The sequence below is a fragment of the Notolepis coatsorum genome, assembly GCF_963971535.1.
Source record: "Notolepis coatsorum genome assembly, chromosome: 5".
Taxonomy (NCBI): domain Eukaryota; kingdom Metazoa; phylum Chordata; class Actinopteri; order Aulopiformes; family Paralepididae; genus Notolepis; species Notolepis coatsorum.
This window is the reverse complement of record NC_140169.1, coordinates 170,302,574-170,317,977: the sequence shown is the minus strand read 5'-3', so window position 1 is coordinate 170,317,977 and position 15,404 is coordinate 170,302,574.

The window sequence follows — 15,404 nt, the reverse complement described above, 5'->3', positions numbered from 1 at the left end:
ACAGCCTGGTCCTGCAGTACACTATACAGCCTGGTACGCGTGTATACGTTCCGCAACGGAGTTCGGTTTCCTGGTTCCTCTGATTGGCCGCGACCCCCACGTGACCCGCCCCCCTCATCGCTGCCGCTGCCGCTCGCCGCTGTGTTGCAGCGCAGAGCGCTCGCTTCCTGAGTCGCGTAACGCGCCACTCTGCTGTCAAGAAACGCGCTGTTGGTAACTCATCTTAATGTGCTGTTTATGCAGTTATCAGCTGTTCAAGAAACGCAGTCATCTTAATATGCTGCTTATGCACCACAACAAAACATGTAAAATATTTAAACAACCATTAAGCAGTGTTGGGCGCGTTACTCAGGAAGTATAGGAGTTGTGGAAAGCAGGATGAGAGAGCGTAGATTTCATTGTGTATCATTTAATCATTTATCATTTAACATTTGAAAAGCATACATTGTTGTCATACAAAAGTACAGAATACTTTTATACAAAATGCTTCTTACTGTTACGCTCCAGAGACTGTGCTAGACAAGATAAGTATGAAATAAAATAGTATAGCATGTAAAATAGAAGTAAAAATAGAGGTCACAGTGTTCAGTATAGACATATGTACAATGTTCGATGCAGAATAGAAGTAACTGAGTTACCATACAATATACAATATACTATGCAATGTACTAATATACAATACACTATATAGTGCAAAGCAGAAATGGGATGAGGTACAATTTAGGTACAATTTACAGTAAGGTGTACGAGTTGTAGTGCAAATCCTTTACCAATAAATATAAAGTGTGTTTAGGTGATCTAAAGTGTGGAGAGTGGGTGCTGCAGTGTGTTGTTTGTTTCATTCTGATTTAATTACTGGACTGTCATTATTGTTATTATTATTTCTGTTATTGTCCTGTGATTCATTGTTGATTATTACTGTTACTGTATTGTTTATCTTGTTTCATGTAAAAAAAGGGAAAATAAAAAACATTTGTTAAAAAAAAAACATACTCAACCTCTACTGTCTTTAACTATGAATGAACACAACACTAACTTACACAGACCGTAACGCCAACCTCTACTGTCTTTAACTATGAATGAACACAACACTAACTTACACTGACCGTGACGCCAACCTCTACTGTCTTTAACTATGAATGAACACAACACTAACTTACACTGACGCCAACCTCTACTGTCTTTAACTATGGATGAACACAACACTAACTTACACTGACGCCAACCTCTACTGTCTTTAACTAGATGACTGCATAAGAGCACGCGATGTGAAAAGCGACAATATTATTAAACAGCAGCGAGCAAAGCCAACCTCTACTGTCTTTAACTAGATGACTGCACAAGAGCACGCGATGTGAAAAGCGACAATATTATTAAACAGCAGCGAGCAAAGCGTAAGTCTCAGGAAGCGAGCGTCAAATTGAAAGCGAAAGTCAAGTCCATGGCCGCTCGCTCTGCCGCGCGCGGCAGCAGCAGTGGTGGATAGGGGGGTGGGTCACGTGGGGGCCAATCAGAGGAACCCGGAAACCGAACTCCGTTGCGGAAAGTATACACTCGCCTGGTACTGCAGTACACTATACAGCCTGGTCCTACAGTACACTATACAGCCTGGTCCTACAGTACACTATACAGCTTGGTCCTACAGTACACTATACAGCATGGTCCTACAGTACACTATACAGCCTGGTCCTACAGCACTCTACTAATCTCCCTCTCCTCTCCTCTCCTCTCCTCTCCTCTCCTCTCCTCTCCTCTCCTCTCCTCTCCTCTCCTCTCCTCTCCTCTCCTCTCCCTCTCCTCTCCTCTCCTCTCCTCTCCTCTCCTCTCCCTCTCCTCTCTTCTCCTCTCCTCAGAGTTTCCAACGCTATAATAATAATAATAATAACTTTATTTGTATAGCACTTTTCATACAGAGGTTGCAGTTCAAAGTGCTTCACAACAGTAAAAAATACAGGCATAAGCGAGCATAAAAAGATAGACAGGTAGAATCACAGTGTTTCACATTAGGATCTAGCATCCCAATAGGCTCTCCGCTTACAGTTTTCAGTAACACAAATAGTAAAAATAGTTTAAAATGATTCAGTTTAAAAATAGTAAAATAAAAATAAAATAAAATAAAATAAAAATTATAAAATAGAACGGACATAAAAAATACAGGCATGAGCGAGCATAGCAAGATATGGCAAGTGACAACAATGCATAAAGTTTACAGACAATCCATGCTGATTGATCTGCCATAAGCAAGTGAAAGTTTACAGACAATCCATGCTGATTGATCTGCCATAAGCAAGTGAAGATTACAGTCTGTTCTAACAAACCAAACTGCCATGTATTAAAGTTTACAGACAATCCATGCTGATTGATCTGCCATAAGCATAAGATTACAGTCTGTTCTAACAAACCAAACTGCTACAGCCAGGACACAGTTAACCTGGTTCTACTAACAGCCAGGACACAGTTAACCTGGTTCTACTACAGCCAGGACACAGTTAACCTGGTTCTACAACAGCCAGGACACAGTTAACCTGGTTCTACTACAGCCAGGACACAGTTAACCTGGTTCTACAATGCTACAGCCAGGACACAGTTAACCTGGTTCTACTAACAGCCAGGACACAGTTAACCTGGTTCTACTACAGCCAGGACACAGTTAACCTGGTTCTACTAACAGCATAGTGTTTCACATTAGGATCTAGCATCCTAATAGGCTCTCTATTCAGTAATTAAAAAGTGCACTAACTGACGGACATATAAAAAAAAATACAGGCATGAGCGAGCATAGCAAATAATAAGAATAGTTTAAAATGATTCAGTTTAAAAATAGTCATCAGTAAGAAGTAAAAAGTGCAATAACCGACACATGAATTTGATAGGCAGTGTAAAAGAGTAGGCAGGGTAAGAATAAATACAAGTTGTGTCAGGATATCCCTGATGTTTCCTCTTGCCACTAGGTGGTAGCAGATATCTATCAGTGAAATGCCTGAGCAAAGAGATAGGTTTTAAGCTGTCTTTTAAAGATGTCTAGCGAGTTGGCTTCCCTGATGTTTTGGGGTAGTTTGTTCCATAGTTTTGGGGCATAGTTGATAAAGGCTGCCGATCCTCTTTTGACTGCTTCTGGGAGCCTCTAGTAGTCCAGCAGCTGATGATCGCAGTGTTCTTGCTGGTGTGTAATTTATTAGAGTGTTGGCGATGTAGCTAGGTCCCTGTCCATTTAGAGCTTTGTATGTAAGGAGAAGGACCTTAAAGTCAATTCTAAATGTTACAGGAAGCCAGTGTAAAGCGGCTAAGACTGGACTAATGTGCTCTCTCCTTTTGGTTCTAGTTAGCAGTCGGGCTGCAGAGTTTTGGATTAGCTGAAGCCTCTCTGTGGTTTTCTTAGGGAGACCTGTGAAAAGTGCATTACACACACTAAAAACAGATTGGTCAAATTTGACCCAATTTGGGTTATTTTTGACCCAATTCACTGGTCAAAAAGGGCCCGACCAGTGTGTGGGTTAATTTGACCCATTATTATTGGTTATTTAATTTGACCCATAACTTGGGTCAAATAAACAAATACTTTTGATACTTTTACTTTTACTTTTCCATTTTAAGGGTCAAAATAACCCAACCTCCAAGTTGATTTGACCCCATATTGGGTTATACCAACAACCCATTTTAAGGGTCAAAATAACCCAACTTCCAAGTTGATTTGACCCCATATTGGGTTATACCAACGACCCATTTTAAGGGTCAAAATAACCCAACTTCTAAGTTGATTTGACCCCATATTGGGTTATACAAACGACCCATTTTAAGGGTCAAAATAACCCAACCTCCTAGTTGATTTGACCCCGTATTGGGTTATACAAACGACCCATTTTAAGGGTCAAAATAGTTGCTTTGACTGAATCTTGGGTTACATCAAAAGGGTCAAATAGACCCTATTCACAGCAGCCATCTTGTGAGCCAGATTGACAACAATTGACCAACAGATGGACACAGCAACATGATTAGTTACACATGTGTCAGTCTGGTTCACAGGATGTAGGTTTACCCTGCTGTGTCAAGATGGCTGCTGTGAAAACGGCCTATTAACACAACTGCTATAGTTAGTACACTACATTAGGTTGGCACAGATGCTTGATTGAAAGGTATAACAGTCTAAATGTGCTGAAATCAATGAAAAGAACAGACCAAGGCGTAGAATACATTTAACTTCAAAATTTATTACACTTGTTGCATATACATGTCACGGCGTGTGGACATCAAAAAGTGCTTTCATGTCAAACTGATTTCCTGTTTAAATAATAAATAATAAATAATACATATCGGTATATGGTTTTGTACTGCTTTACTGCCCTGTTGGAACACTCCCCCAGATATTGATAGAAACACATATATACTAAGGCTGTCAAAGTTAACGCGGTATTAACATGTTATCGCCCGATTCTATTAACGCCACTATTTTTTTTAACTCACGATTAACTTTTACGAATTTTTTTTACTAGACTATTACTCAGGTGTATTATTGATGCTCTCATTGATACTATGTTTGTTTCTGAAGTGTGTGTGTGTGTGTGAGATATAGAGAGAGAGAGGGGGTGAGAGAGAAGGGAAGAACAAGAGAGAAAGAGAGCTAGGAGAGTGTGTGCGAGAGAGAGGGGGGTGTGTGCGATTACTCAGCCCTTGTGCGGGTGAATGTAACAAGTTCCTAACATTTTCTTTCCCCTATTATTTCATGTACACTTTATTCATTGTTTTAATGAATTTTCTTTCTTTTAAGTTATTTTGTGCATCACTCTGTTTTGAATTTGATGCAAATTTGCAATGCATGAGGGTCATCCTTTTGTGTTAAATGACTGCATAAGGAAAGCATTTGTTGACTCGCATGTTGATAAGAGAGTATTAAAACTTGGAACTTGAAAAAGATCTGTTTAAGGTAGAAAAAATTTGATTAATTTGTGATTAATCGTGAGTTAACTATGGACAATCATGCGATTAATCCTGTTAAATATTTTAATCGATTGACAGCACTAATATATACATATAGAAATACGGGACTTAGCGTCTACCCATCTCCCTCCTCCTCCATCTCTTCCCCCACCTTCCCTCCTCCTACTTCACCTCCTCACTACGCCACCTCCTCTCCTTATACTCCTCCTCCTCCTCCTTCCCTCCTGCTACTTCACCTATTCCACCTCCTCCTCATTTGTAAGTTTTGCGTTACGTACGGCTGTCCTTAAGAATGCTACATGCTTGGACTCTGGTCCCTCAATATTATATATAACGTGCTGGAGAAACTCCCATGCATTAACACACTGCCTGGGGTACTTTATGTCACATACATAAAATGCTTTAAAACACGTATCAACTGCCCCGAGCATTGTGCTTTTAGGGTGTGCCCGACCTGCATAGATCACGAATGCCTGAGCACAACATGTGTGTTGTTCTCCCAGCACCAAAACCGAGGGAGAGGGTCTTGCCTGCTGGAGGTACTCCACCATATTTGTCCCAACCTAAAACAAGCACATAAGCAAAGAAAGAATGTTAAATACAGGTGAATCTTGGGTTGACAGCAAATCATAAGCAAGATAACAGGTTTATACCAACTATATAAGGGAGCTAAATTAAATCAAGTTTTTTTTTCTCATGCCAATGGAACGTGCAATGACATTTTGGAGTGCTTTTGGAGTGGTTTTAACTCGTCTTTGTAAATGAGGGAAACCTCAATGCCTTTTCGAGTTTAAATAGAGGTTATGGGGGCCTGGGGGACTTTGGTTGTCAGACCTTGGCTTGGTGGTGGTGCAACCAAACTCTGTGGGTGCAACCTATAGGCTCTCTGAAGCAGCAGATAGGCTCTCTGAAGCAGCAGTTAGGCTCTCTGAAGCAGATAGGCTCTCTGAAGCAGCAGTTAGGCTCTCTGAAGCAGCACATAGGCTCTCTGAAGCAGCAGATAGGCTCTCTGAAGCAGCAGATAGGCTCTCTGAAGCAGCAGTTAGGCTCTCTGAAGCAGATAGGCTCTCTGAAGCAGCAGATAGGCTCTCTACAGCAGATAGGCTCTCTGAAGCAGCAGTTAGGCTCTCTGAAGCAGCAGATAGGCTCTCTGAAGCAGCAGACAGGCTCTCTGAAGCAGCAGATAGGCTCTCTGAAGCAGCAGATAGGCTCTCTGAAGCAGCAGATAGGCTCTCTGAAGCAGCAGATAGGCTCCCTGAAGCAGCAGATAGGCTCTCTGAAGCAGCAGTTAGGCTCTCTGAAGCTTGCTGCTTTGCCTGCCCCGTTAAGCCAATGCGAAGGACGAGGGGGGCTGTGCTTCCTGTTCTGCCCCCTTGCAAATGGGTGTAGCATTACCTGAGGGGGAGGAGCTGCGCATTATATTGCTTTTTTTGCTTACCTTGCTTCCTCTAGAACTCCACCCCTCTTTTGCGGACTCCAAAAGCGGTACTGCTGGTTCTGGTGAGGGGAGGTACTGGTGGTTCTGGTGAGGGGAGGTACTGGTTCTGGTGAGGGGAGGTACTGCTGGTTCTGGTGAGGGGAGGTACTGCTGGTTCTGGTGAGGGGAAGTATTGGTGGTTCTGGTGAGGGGAAGTACTGCTGGTTCTGGTGAGGGGAGGTACTGCTGGTTCTGGTGAGGGGAGGTACTGCTGGTTCTGGTGAAGGGAGGTGCTGGTTCTGGTGAGGGGAGGTACTGCTGGTTCTGGTGAGGGGAGGTACTGCTGGTTCTGGTGAGGGGGGTACTGGTGGTGCCTCCTCATCGATATCTTGATCTGAAAGACAAAGACAGAAAACAAAGAGAGACTTTTACAGTAATTTCAGTACCATCCAGTGGCAGCAAACTCCAACACAGGACCAGGCTGGCAGGACCAGACACCAGGACAAGAACAGGATGAGAACCAAGATGAAGAACAGAATAATTTGTGTGTGCATGCATGTGTGTTGAAACCCTACTGAACAATACTGCTTAGTCATGGAAACATTTTCATGGTCAAGAAAGTACTAGCTCTTCAGCATTGAAAATATTAGCAGCCTGATTTGGTACATTAGGTGGCTGGGCCAGGGCCTGGTTGTCGTTATGTTCTCCTTGCAAGTGCTTTCTGTAAGACCGAATGAAAGAAAATGTTCTGCTACAAACTCCCTCACAACATTGGATATAAAATGTTCAGCTGCTATCGCTATTAGCTCTATCTTTAATTTTTCAAAATGTACAGTTGCTATTGCATGCACTCATCTGTGTTCCACTACACACATGAGTGCATGCTTACCAACTGTCCGTCTGCAACACTACTATCACCAACATCTAAGAAGGGAGATCCCCCCTTGAATGGCCCTTCTAAGGTTTCTCTCCTCCACACTGCCTGTGGAGCTTTTTTCCCTATTGTTAGGTTTTAGTGAGTTTTTCCTTACCTTCGCGTGGGGTATGTCTGGGAGTGCTTGCATTCTTTCATTTATTTGCATTCATCTAAAAATGTTTGGACCTTATGGTGTTCTTGTTCTGTTCTTGACTTATTGTTATGTTTTCTTCTTGACTTGTTTAAAGAAGATCTGTACGGCCCATGGGGACATTAACGTGTGTTGTCGGGCCCTATAAATAAATTTTATTTGATTTGATTTGATTAAGTGAATGAAGCGTTTATATTGTGTGCTACTCGTAAATGTGAAAAGAGAGACTTGGCATCACCAGGAATTAGCCTTTTGCATTTAAAGCATGTATACGCCATCTGCCTTGATATGTTAGAACTCTTAACTTAGTGATCACTTACAAATTCTCTGTAAAGTTTTGAGAACTTGAGCCGGGGGCCTATTTTGGGGATGAGGTTCCGGATTGTTTCCTCATCTAAAAGTTGAAACACCTCCTCATCGATATCTTTATCTGAAAGACAAAAGACAGAAAACAAAGAAAGACTTTTACAGTCCAGGCAGCAAACTCCAACACAGGACCAGACACCAGGACAAGAACAGGATGAGAACCAAGATGAAGAACAGAATAATGTGTGTGCATGTGTGTTGAAACCCTATACTGCTTAGTCATGGAAACATTTTCATGGTCAAGAAAGTAAAAATGCTCACCTTTAAAACTGTCTGTGAGCTCTGGCAATTGCCACTCAATAAATTTTTCTGTGACAAAGCTGTCCATCAAGACTGGCCTGAAACAAAACAGAAAGCAATGTGGAAATGAACACATCTGCAATTAATTAATGCCTCATGCCCAAGTACTCAGCCACGTGTGAACGATAGGCCAAGTACTAGCTGACATAGCAGCCTAGAATATTTAGCACTGAATTCAGGTGTAAAAAGCCTCACCAAATGTCTGGCTTCCGCAGTCTACTGCTTAATTTAGTATAGGATGTTGTAAATTGATGCCCGAATCGCGGGACATTAGAGAGATGATGGAAAATGTAGACCTCAAAATGGCGCTAAATCACAGTATGTAGCTAGCTAGCCAACCAGCTATGGCACCGCATTGAGAGGACAACAGCTTTTTTTTTTTTTTGATCCACTTTTTCTCCCATTTTTCTATATTTTCTCCCATCCCAATTTCGTATCATCCAATTCAACCCTCCCCTGTCACGAACGCTGTTTCTTGCCTCCCACAAGCCGGCTGCAATGTGGACTAAGTCATACATAGCACAAGTCCCCTCCGGTACTTGAGGTAACAGCAGTCGCATCTTTTCACCTGCGCAGCTCGATCTCTCAGTGTCGAGGAGTAACGCGTGGGAGGCTCACGCTGCCCCCGACACTTCCTGATTCTACTGCGCAGGCGCACCAACCGACTTGTAGGAGTCGCTTGTTCACAACGTTCGATCCCCACCCTTCAGTTTTCCCTCCCCGTAATACGGCCAATGTGTATTACTGCGGACGACCAGCTAAACTGAAAACATTGTGGAGAGCTGGATTCGAACACGCGAATCCTAGCGTCTCCACACTGGTGGCGAGGGCCTTGCCCACTACACCACCTAGCCGCCCGAGAGGACAACAGCTTTATTACACACATGGTTAATAAAGATATCAATCATATAACGTTACACAGCTATAGATAGTCTCCAGTTAATCTGGTATCATTACAACCCAAAACACGGTAAAATTAGCAATAACAGTAACGTTACTATTACTGGCTAACTAGGCCTAGCTACTAGCCAGAACCTTTGTAATACTCATAGACTTGGTCACTTTCGGTAGCATGCTTGAACGGTAATGATTTATGTGTCGTGTCGTGTCGTGTGGCTTATTTATTAAAAGAGGTTACCACATATTTTTACAAGGTTAGAGATGAACCGATTATAGAAATGAGTAGCTAAGTTGCAACTTGCTGTGGCTAGCTCTCCCAGCTAGCCACTAGCTGATGACGGGACAGACTTGCTGTGAAGAGCTAGCTAATTTAGTTCCACAACGTTCACAGTGCATGGTTAACACGACGCAATAGGCACAATGGATGGGTTGAGATATAAATACTGTGCTAACGAAACGAGATCTTACCTTGAGTCAGTGAAGTCTTTTCCGTGAAGAGGGTTTGTTGTACCGTGTTGACTGTGAACGTGACTGACTGACTGGAACAAAAGGCATGTACGATAGTTCCCAGTGGGGGAGGGGTGTGCTTTGCAGATCCCAGCGGAAACACCCAGCTCGCTGACCCAACACATGGGTTATGTCTCAGAAAATTGACCCATAATTATTATAACTCACAAATGGGTCAGAATTGGGTCAAAATTAAATCTCAATAACCCAAATAATGGTTATGCTCAGAGAATTAACCCATAATTTTAACCCAACACGATTAACCAAGAAATTGGGTTATAGAATTGACCCATCTGTTTTTAGTGTGCAGTAGTCTAGCCGGCTAGATATGAATGCATGAATTAGCTTCTCAGCATCGTTCTGATTAATAAATGGTCGTACTTTTGCTATATTTCTGAGATGGAAGAACGATGTTTTCGTCACTTTGCTAATATGAGAATTGAAGTTCAGTTCTGAATCTATGACAACCCCAAGACTAGTGACCTCAGATTTGATCCAAGGGGTTAGTCCCCCCAGGTTCTTTATTAATGTTTCTTTTTTAGTTTTGGAGCCGATAATTAGAATTTCAGTTTTGTTCTCGTTTAGTTTCAGGAAGTTCTTACTCATCCATTTATTTATTGCCAGTAAGCAGTCTGTAATGGAGCTAATCGCTGTATCATTTGGTTCAGCAGATATGTACAGTTGTGTATCATCCGCATAGCTATGGAAATCTACATTATGTTCTCTGATGATATCACCCAGCGGTAACATGTAAAGGGAGAAGAGTAAAGGACCTAAGCAACTCCCTTGTGCAACTCCATAGTTGTTGTCGTATATATCAGACATGTGATCTCCTAGTTTAACATAGAATTTCCTCCCTCTGATGTATGTTTTAATTAAGCATTACATCACGCGCAGGAGTGGTTTGTGACCAATAAACCATGCCTAGGGGTGGTCGTTAGACCCCCCTAGGCATGGTTTATTGGTCACAAATCACGACTACAAGTGGTGTAAAGCTTTTATACAACTGCCAGATTCATCCAACCTTATTTCTATACAATAAACACACATTAATCGAAGATTTATTGAAAAAACCATCCGCCAGAAAAAGTTGTTCCCACAACTACAAAAAAGACAAGTTGCCTCCATGTGGAAGCAGCTTGAAGTGCATCCAACCAAACTAACACATCCAACTGTGTATTATTGGAATGATTGAGAGAAGTTGCCTCATGTGGAAGCAGCTTGAAGTGCATCCAACCAACTAACACATCCAACTGTGTATTATTGGAATGATTGATTGAAAATTTTATTATCAGATGCAGAATGGGTACAATACAGTACGGCTCAATACACACAATTGTTAAGGGAATGCAGACCTACTTTCCATAGAACTTCATTCTTAGATGCTTCTATATAAAGTAGGTAAAACAAATTAAAACGTTTTCTTTGCCCTATAGGAAAAAAACGTTTTCTTCGCCCTATTTTTTTATTTATTTCTTTTAGCCTAAACTTAACCAGTTGGAAACCAGGGGTACAGTAATAAAATTAGCAATCAACCAATCAATCAATTCAATAGACCATGCTCACTTAAAACAGCGCTGCTTCTCTCTCAGTCTGACTCCCCCGCTGTTGCAGACAGGAGTGTGTGTGTGTGTGTGTGTGTGTGTGTGTGTGTGCGTGTGTGTGTGTGTGTGTGTGTGTGTCACAGTGTGTGTGTGTGTGTGTGTGTGTGTGTGTGTGTGTGTGTGTGTGTGTGTGTGTGTGTGTGTGTGTGTGTGTGTGTGTGTGTGTATGTGTGTGTGTGTGTGTGTGTGTGTGTGTGTGTATGTGTGTGTGTGTGTTTGTGGGTACGCCAGCGTCGGACAGTGTGAGAGTGAACGCTGCAGTCAGTGGGAAGGAAGTAGAAATTTAAATCAATCAATTAATCAATCAATCAATCCGCGATTTTTCTTTTGTTCTAGATTGACTCAAGACCCATCAATTACATCATCCAACATTGTTTAAAGGACTAACACATTTCCCTTGACAGAATCGCTTCATATTTAGTCGTTATGGTGCTATCAACATATCCATTTGTTGTCCGCGATCTTGTTTTCTCCCGGAGTGAGCCGGGGAGTGATATGTGATTCGGTTGTGGGCGGGTCCTGAGCCCAGGACCGTGGATTGTTGCCAATAAAGACGTGTAAATGGCCAATCAGAATCGAGAAATTTGCATGCCGTTGTATAAACCAGCCTAGCACATGGTCTGAGAAACCGACATGGTTTTCAAGACGATCGATTAGAATATCGTGATCGATTGTATCAAATGCTGCACTGAGATCTAACAGGATAAGGATGGAGATATTATTCTCGTCAGAGTTTAGTCTGAGGTCACTGATTATTTTGGTGAGGGCAGTTTCAGTGCTATGATATTTTCTGAATCCTGACTGAAATTCTTCTAAGATGTTATTTTCTTCAAGAAAGGAATTTATTTGAACTGAAACTATCTTTTCAAGTACTTTACTAATGAATGGTAGGTTGGATATTGGACGATAATTTGCCATTTCATTACTATCCAAGTTAGGTTTTTTTAGTAATGGCTTTACAACTGCTGTTTTAAAGGCATCCGGGAAAATACCAGTCCTAAGGGAAGTGTTTATGATATCTAGCACAGGGCTTGAAACACTATTAAATACCCGTTTGAAGAAAGCTGTAGGTATAGGGTCAATGTCTGAGGTGGAGGAGTTACATTCTGAGACAGTTTTGCAGAGTACATCTAATGTGATGCATGTGAAACTTCTCATGGTTACATTGCACGATTTGCCGCAATCAACTTTATTTCCATCATGAGTAATGCTGGCCCTGATCAAGGTTATTTTGTTGTTAAAGAATAGTGCAAGTTCTTCACACTTAACCGTTGATGACTGAGGAGGTGTAGGGGCAGTGTTGAGTAGTACATTAATAGTGGAAAAGAGGATTCTGGAGTTTCCAGCATTTTCTGTAATGATTTTAGAGAAGTAATCTTTCCTTGCTAAGCGGATGGTTTTATTATAAGCAGTTAAGGCGAGACACTGCAGGTGAATAGGCAAATATACTTTTTTTGTTGATTTTGAGATTTTGTTATATTTTGCTTCCTAAACATGTCTTCTATGAAACTAGTGACAATAAAACATCAATAACACACATTTAGTTGTTTATTTGATTTCATTTTGCCTTATTGCATCCATAAATCTGCACATATTTAATGGGGAAGTGCCTCATTTGCATATATAAACATACATTTCAGAAAACTTGCAATATATTTTTTCTTAGTTTATATGTACATAACAAACTGGGAAAGTTTCATAGTGATATCTATTTAAATATTTTTTGCCTATTAGGGGGTACTACACTGTACTACACTGTTTGTAGCCTGTGTGTAGTTCTGTTCAGTTCAATAACATCATTATTATTATTATTCAGTTATCAGGCATGTGTTTAGGTTGTGTATTACTAATGGTTTGATTAGATATTGTGTTTGTAAATATCTGTTTAAAAAAAAAAGTATGGCATTTTACAATACAGAACTTTGAAGGCGTTTTCCCAAAAATGAGTTTTAAGAGTTTTTCCTCATACTCTGAGCCAGAAATCTCCACTTCAGTAGCACTCACATACACCAAACCTTCCAGTTCTATACATATCTATGTTCTGAAGGTATTTACAGAAGGGTTTGTTGATATCGCATTCATACCCTGATTTATATCACATTTTATTCCTAAAAACATGGCGAAATATGGAATTTTACCATAAAAATGGACTGAATGGAGTATTTTCTGATTTATGGAGTGCTAAAAAGAGATATCCAAAATCCCCTCTGTAATAACCTTTGGCTCTAATATGTCAACAAAATTAAACTATAATTTTGAAAATGGCTTTATCCAATGTTCAGATTTCTGTCCTGGAATTATATGCAAATTAGTGCATATTTAAGTAGATACTGCCTCATTTGCATATTTAAAAATACAATTTCAGAAAACTTGTAATACAAAAAAGTATTGTCTTAATATAAGTAATCAACTGGGGAAGTTTCATTGTGATATCAATTAGTTAATTTTTTTACCCTATTCACCTGCAGTGTCTCCCCTTAAAGCATCTTTGTATATATCACAGCATATGGTGGTTTTTGTTTTTCTCCATTTTCGCTCCGCTGCACGACATTTCCTTTTTTCTTCGTTGACCGTATTATAGTTTAACCAGGGCGAGGCTCTAGTTTTCTTCTTTTTCGTTTTTAATGGGGCGACAGAATTTAATATAGATGACATTGCATCATTGAGATTTTCTACCATTTCATTTAGAGAGCTGTCATGATTGTGTGCAGGTTCATGTAGTCTGATAAGATCAATGAACTTTGATTCAGCTTTGTCGTTTAGGAGCCTCTTTTTAACTATGATTTCTTTTTTTGTTTTAGTAAGGGTTATTTGAGTATCAAAAAATATACAGTGATGGTCAGAGAGAGGTAATTCAGTTATTGAGATATTTGTTATGCTTAGCCCAGTTGTTGTTATAACTAAGTCTAGTGTATTCCCAAGCCGGTGAGTTGCATTTGTTATATGCTGTATTAGGTCAAAGCTATCCAGTAGATTTTTTAGTTCCATAGTTTTGGAGTCTGTTTTCTTATTAAAATGGATGTTCAGGTCTCCATTTAGGATCACCTTATCATATCCGGTAACACATAGTGAGATCAGTTCAGAGAGCTCCTGTATAAATACTGGTGAGTGTCTAGGCGGGCGGTATATTGTGACAATAATAGTTGATTCTGTTTTTAGTTCAATGGCAAGATATTCCATTGACATGAACTCGCCTAGTTCTGTGATTCTAAATAAGAGTTTTGAGGAGAAGATTGCTGCAACTCCTCCGCCCCTTTTATTTTTCCTGGGTATTTGAAAAAAGTTATAGTCTGGTGGACAAGCTTCTATCATTATTGATGTAGCTGTGTCATTATTTAGCCATGTCTCTACTAGGCAGATGCAATCTAAGTTATTTTCTTTAATCAGATCATTTACTAAGAAAGTTTTATTATTCAGTGATCTGACATTTAGGAGAGCTAATTTTATTTGTTGGACTTCTTTAGAGGAGGTCTGCTTTGGCTTGACCGTGATGGCCCTGAGGTTAATAGCAGGTAAACGCATTGATGGTGTATATTTTTCACCATGCCATTGGCTGGTTAGGATTACTTGTATGTTTTGAGAGATGGCATGGCAATTGTGCTATTCTGTACCGTACTGACTGTTCTGTGCTTTCGGGGACATTTGATCAGACGAGATGGCCTTGTGTGATATGGGGGGGGACGGGGGGGACGGGACGTCTTGTGCTGCTGTAATCCGTGGTGAGATTGTGTCCTTCATGATTATCTCTTGTGCTGGTGTGAGCTTAATATTCTTGGAGGCCATCAAGGCATGACGCATGTTTGCTGATAGGAGCTTTGAACCTAAGCGATTTGGGAAGAAGCCATTTCTTTGAAAACGTTCTGGGTTATTCCAGAAAACATTGAAGTTGTCAATGAATTTCAGGTCGTGTACGAGACATGCAGCCCCTAACCATGAATTAAAATTTAGGAGTCGACTGAATGCTTCCTGTCCTCTGCGAAAGCATGCAATTGGTCCACTGATGGACACATCAGTGTTTGTGTACACAGACTGATGTTTGTCTAGTGTGTTCATTAAACGTGTGAAATCGTCTTTCAAAGTCTCTGTGCCAGTCTTCTTTCGCAGGATGTCAAACGATCCAGAGTGAATGACAATTTTTCTTATTCCCGGTCTGATTAGTGTTGGAAGTTTTTCGGCCAGCTCTTTGACAGATGTATTGTCTAGACAGATATTTTCTGTGTTTGCCATCTCCACATACCTTGTTGTGGAATCTCCAATCAGTATACAGTCTATTTTCTGTGTGAGGTTAGCATTTTTCTTTCCAACAGT